At 46.7% G+C, this 6299-nt stretch overlaps 1 non-coding gene across 1 annotated transcript; it reads right to left on the bottom strand.

The window, feature by feature from the left end:
- Window positions 1-3378: 3378 nt before the first annotated feature.
- Window positions 3379-3450, bottom strand: trnad-guc (transfer RNA aspartic acid (anticodon GUC)). Its single transcript has one exon. It is a non-coding gene; the product is annotated as a tRNA-Asp (tRNA).
- Between the last annotated feature and the right edge of the window lie 2849 nt (window positions 3451-6299).

Here is a 6299-nt window from a genome sequence, read left to right as displayed (position 1 = left end):
GGGTGTTTTCGGTACCAGTACAAAGTATAGCCGCTCCTTGCAGTATCATAGTTACAGTTTAAAGTCACCTCTCCTCCTTCTGTCTTAACATCCGATGAGAGTGGCTGGGTGACAGAATCTCCATGAGTCACGTCTGGAAAAAAACATATTAAAACAGAAAAGTTAAGACCGACAGTTGTTTGAAATCTGATTGAAGCCATGCCTGGGAAATGAGATAACAGATGAAATGTATTCCCTTCAGGATCACCTGTCAGAATTGCTGCCCACACAACCCAGATGCTGAATAGCCGCATTGTCGCTGTCCGCCCTGTCAAAGAGCTGCTCGATATTTGAAGACACCCTTTCTAATCCCCGCCCTCAATAACCCGTTGTCGTGTCTCAGGATGTTTACACCTCACTTCCTGTGTCCCCTGTTGTGTGGCGAGATCGGCAGGTTTTGAGAGAGCGGAGAGTAACTACAATTGCCCTGACCTGGGCTGCACTCACTATCCTTGCACAGGGAATAGATCCGGGTTTACAGAGCAGGATTAGGGAAGATACCCTTCCTGAGCCGATGCTGTCCAACTGGACGTGATCGAGATGTTAATGGAACACAAAAAATGTTCCAGGCTTTCCGATGATGCAGAGTTATGTTGGAGAGTAAGCGATAATGAGGCTGCGAAGGATATGGGGTGGTCAATTGTCTTTGCAAGAAAGTGGCAAAGAGGAACATATTTCGAAGTGAAAAGGTTATTTTCCATGCCAAGAAGAATGGGGAAAATTAATTACTGCTTATTGTTTTGAAATGGTGGAATATATTACATGCTGTTATAATATGTTTTAACTCAATTTTCCGGGGCCCCCTCTCTCTATGCTTCCTCAGAGTTCCTCTCTCTCTCTCTCACACACACACATACATAGACACAAACACACACACACACACCTTTAGCAATCTACCCTCTGCTGGGCACTGTCATGAGCACACACACACACAGACACACAGGCACACGCAAACACACACACACACACACACACCTTTAGTAATCTGCTCTCTGCTAGACGCTGCCAGAGTCACAAACACGCCTTCACATTTCTGATACCTTATTAGCGAAGACTGAGGCGCTGGAATAGTGGTGTTGTAACTGCACCAGTGATTTAACGACACAATATAATGTCCAGGATTCGAATACCACCTTGGCCAATAATGCAATTTGTATGCAATAACTCGCTTGAATTATCTGCGGGAGGAAGCCGTTGTCAATTGTTACGAAAAACCGCCTGGTTCATAAATGGTCTATCCTGCAGGTGACACTTGACCCACGGCTACTTAGAAATGAGAATGGCAATTCACTCTCTCTTGATATGTCTCTGTAACCAGCAGCCAGTTCAACTATCAGCTTTTATGCACCCATCCAAAGAATTTTGAGGTACAATAACAGATAATTATGGCCATACGCTGCCGTCAGGAAGCGTCGGTGGAGAGCGAATCGCAAATGAGGTTTCATGTCCGTGACATTTCATCTGAGCTCAGTTTGAGGAGTTGCAGATTTCTGGTGAAAGGTCACAGACTGGGACCTTCACTCTGTTTCTCGTTGTATTTCCAGCATTTTCTGTTTGTGCGTCGAATTTGGTTCCCTTTCTGCTGCTTGACTCAAGAGAGGAGTGGGGAATGTCACTCGCAGGACAACCACAGGCGCATTCTTTTAGATAACGATTTGGTTACAATTTGGGACGAGAGTAAATTTGCCCAGATTGTGGGCACTTCAGTTTAAGCACAGATTTTACTGTATAATTATACTAATGAAGTGAGAGACCTTGTCGTACAAGTACACAGGTCCTTGAAGGCAGCAGTTCAAGTAGACAAGGTTGTAAAGAAGGCATATGGAATGCTTTCCTTCATTGGCAGAGGTATAGAATATAAAAGTAAGGTTATATTGTTGAAATTCTATAAAACACTGGTGAGGCCACAAGTGGAGTATTGTGTACAGTTTTGGTCACCACATTACAGGAAGGACGTAATAGCTCTGGAGAGAGTGCAGTGGAGGTTCAGAAGAATGTTGCCATGGTTAGAAAAGAGTAGCTACGAGGAGAGATTGGATAGGTTGGGGTTATTTTCCTCAGATCAAAGGAGGCTGAGAGGTGACTTGATTGAGGTGTACAAAATTATGAGAGGAACAGATAGAGTGGACAGGATAAAATTGTTTCCCTTGATGGAGAATTCTAGAACCAGGGGACATTGATTCAAGATGTGGCAGAAGGTGCAGGGGGGTCATGGGAAAGACCTTTTTTACGCAGAGGGTAGTGGGTGTCTGGAATTCGCTGCCCAAGTCGGTAGTCGAGGCAGGAACATTAAACCCTTTTAAAAAGAACCTGGATCTGCACCTAAAGTGCTCTAAGCTGCAGGGCAATGGGCCGGGTGCAGGAAGGTGGGATTAGAATGGGTGTCCTCGGGCTGGCATGGACAAGATGATCCGAATGGCGTCCTTCTGTGCTGTAACTTTTCTATGGTTCTAAGGGTTCTAATGCTCTTTATGAATCATCACACAACGGCATAAAATAAACACTCGGGATCTCCCTCGGTTCCCTCGGACACAATCAGACAATGAAGCTCCGCACATAGCAAAGACCGCACTGACTAACTGCCCCCTCAGTCCGACACTCTCTGTTGTGACAGTCAGCATCTCTGATGAAAGACCCTCGCTAATGGGATTCACTAGACAACCCGCGGCAGGCCTGCCTGTCTCTCCTGTTAGCTTTTCACGCTCAGAGCCGCCTGGCTGGCATTCTGTTGTCAGAGGGATGGCTGCCGATCTTCCGGAACTGTAACCAGGAACGAGGTTTTTGTACAGTTTTTGAACTGCGTTTTGTCTCAGTGTGGGGCTCAGCCGCACAGTAATAAACCGCGGCATCAGCGTTCCCCGTGTCTACAATCAGCAATTGACCGCGTTTCTCCGACTTGGAAAGACTCAGTTCAAATCGCCCGCTTCTCTCTTTGCCATTCGATGCTCGCTTTATAATCCACTCCAGTCCCTGACCGGATTCCTGTCTGTACCAATGCATCGTGTAAAATCCGGACACCTCGTATCTGCAATCTATCTGCACCCAATCCCCACTCTGGACTGTTTTCGAAGCGGGAGATTGAAGCACACGGTCCGAAAGACATCGACCTGGAAAAATATTCAGGGTATGAAACACTGGATCAACGAGGTTAATAATGAAAAACTCACTCTGGGTTATTGGGTATCTGTCCTGTACCTACCTGTTCGCATCGCCAGAATGACGGATAACAACTTTAACTGTGCAACGCAACACATGTTTGCTTTGAGATTGTCAATACAAAAACGGGACACCGCTCACAACAGAAGATTATTTTTGGTGTAATTGTTAAAATATTGCTTCCTCCCCGGCGGGGAATTGAACCCCGGTCTCCCGCGTGACAGGCGGGGATACTGACCACTATACTACCGAGGAACTGATACCGCGCAATGGAAGAAGTGAACAGATTAAAATGTTGGCTAATTAAAGTCAATGATGGATAGCCAATGTCTCGGGCACGTGTTCACTTTCCCCGCTCCTCATTGGCTGGAAATTGATATTGTTCACCGGATACAAGAGGGTGGTTTGTTGGTCCGCTGCTCATTTCCCCCGCGGTTCACGTCTGAACCTAAAAGTTTCCCTGAAGACCAGCAGCTTCTTCTGGTCCGGGTGGAGGGAAGTGAGGGGAAGCACATTTCTTGATGAGAGTCACTTTCGTAAGCGTCCAACCTGACACTGGGTGCTCAAATCCAGTGGAAAACGTTCCTTACAGAATGAGTGATCTCCCGAGGGACTGTACCTCAATAAACAGTTAACACCAACAGGACAGCCCAAGGAGCCATTTCCTTGCAGAATGCGTGGCGCTTCTGGACTTGTGCCTCGCAAAGCAATTAACACACTCACCATGGTCTATGTATCCCTTCCCCTGGAGGATGGGCGGGCTCGAAGATACTCTGCCTACCAAGGAGGCCAAAACATTCAGGTGAATCTGGTTATCCTTTCGTTATAGGATGGGCGAAGCCTGTGGAAATGAACCCCCATAACAGTACCTGTGTAGGGACTGGCTGATGGGAGCCCGCAACGGGTATTGTGTGGGCGCGCTCGGTCTCGGCTCCACCATGTCTCACTGCACACCAAACATTCCAACGTCTGATGCAGCGATGTTTTCAATAGTGGGAATGTCATAACTTCTCGCAGATATGATGAATTTCGGGCCACGGTTTCTGTATTAGTGTTTAACCTCGGCACCGCTGGTGTTTACATTGCATTGAGTTTCAATCAGTTAGGATAATCCCGATTGCAATCGATGATGCCATTTTCTGCCGGGCCTGAACGCAAGTGTCTCTGACATATAACCGCAGATTCAGGTCACACTGCCATGCTGAAATCCAATTGACACTGACAGGCACTCTGATGGCATTTCGTCTCATTTCAGGACCCAATGCAGTCATGCTTTCTGCGACCTTGCACAGAATTGTGATGTGGTGAGACAGATCCTTGTTCGAGGATCCTCACGGAGCCGGAGTCTGCTCTGCCTCAGCCCTGATCGAAGAGGGCCTCCTGTCTCTGTGGAGGCATTAAGTTGTCCATTGGGGCAGAGGCTATGGCGTTTGCCTTGAAACCCAGGTTTCTGAAGGAGCGAGATCCATCTTCTGAGATGGAGCAGGAACACATCAGATGCTTTCACGGTGCCTTTCCTCTCCATTCAAATAGAGCCACAAAATAAGAACGAGCAACATTTGAATCAGAAGGGAAGGTGGGGGCGGAGGAGTTTGAGGGTTGCTGTTGTAGCAGAGGTGTGGTAGAGATTGTGCGGGCTCCACAGCATTAATTACTCTGTCTTTGTCCCCGCCCCCACCCCTCAGAAAGGATTGTGGAAGCATTGACATAATGCATGTCAGATCAGTGAAAGTGACTGAACTCTCTACTTCTTTTCCCAGTGACTGGAGAGTGGGACAGCGACTGCAGTTTCCCTGCAGACTGGTCAATGCCGACCGCTGAGTCCGAGTGGATTCCAGGAGCGAAATGGAATTTTGAAGCACAGATTGTATGACAGGCAATTCCAAGGCTGGTCAGCGGGTGAGGCCGGCTCTAGGCAAGGAGCAGGGCGATTTCTCGGCTTCATCTGCCACCTAGTTGGGGAAATCAAAATTTCACCCCGGCAATTTCTCCTTTCATTCAGCGGGCCAGAGTTACTCTTCAAAGCCGCTTACTCGCTACGGCTTTGGTGGCAATTCGGCAGTCGCATGCAGCACAAGACAGAGAGCAGTGAACAGGTCAGATTTCGAGGAGGCCTCCCAGCTAAAAGAATAGATACAGCATCAGTGACAGTACCCGCTCCCATTGGAAGCAGCGTTCAATTCTTGTCCCTGCACATTCCAGATAGTATTTTCCACCATTTCTAAGCTTTTATCTGTTGTATCAATTACTGTCTTCCACGCATCTTACTAAGGTGATAGTAATAAATGAACTAAGTCACTAAAGCTATCAGTAATTATGCCATTCCCATTAGTGAGTCTGCCCCCTGTGATCCAGTTTATTTTAGGTAAAATATTCTTTATTCATAATATATTTGAAAAAAACATTACAAAGTATTTCAAAATGGCCATTAGAAAAAGTGAATTCATGTTCCAGTTTTCCACATAGATCTTGAGGTGCTTCAATGCAGTCAATGAATAATAAAAGCATATCAACATGGCCTTTACAGACAGTCAGGCAGCGCAATTGTATTTAAGTTATCTACATAACGGTTGCAGCCTGAGATGCTTCAATGCAATTGTAACACATGTCGTATTCACTGCATGCAGTTCCTTCTCTGTCGCTGGGCCAAAATCCTGGAACTCCCTACCGAACAGCACTGTGGTGGAACCTGCACCACATGGACTGCAGCTGTTCAAGAAGATAGCTCACCAAAAACTTCTCACGGGGCAATTATGCAGAGGCCGAAAATGCTGGCCTAGCCAGCGAAATACATATCCCATGAATGAATAACAAATAAATTGTGAACATGTCTTCCAGGAGCCTGTAGCAAACTTCACACAGAGAATTCCAGCCTGTACCCACTCGAGGGCTCCCTCACACCAATGAGGAGGTGAAAGAATTCATGCTCCACAGTGAGTTCCAAGGAGACCTGCCTGGTATATCAGAAAGCAGCACAAAACTGAGTTGTGAGATGCTGAAGGTTTTTCACGCTTGTTAGATCTCGGAATGCCTTCCTTTGAACACAGTCTTCTCTCTTTTATCCATATTTTCCTCTTTGAATGCAGGTGACAATCAGTTCTTGA

This window comes from Cetorhinus maximus, chromosome 23 (genome assembly GCF_964194155.1).
Source record: "Cetorhinus maximus chromosome 23, sCetMax3.hap1.1, whole genome shotgun sequence".
Taxonomy (NCBI): domain Eukaryota; kingdom Metazoa; phylum Chordata; class Chondrichthyes; order Lamniformes; family Cetorhinidae; genus Cetorhinus; species Cetorhinus maximus.
The sequence above is the reverse complement of the archived record's forward strand: the minus strand, read 5'-3'. Positions and strand labels throughout refer to the sequence as shown.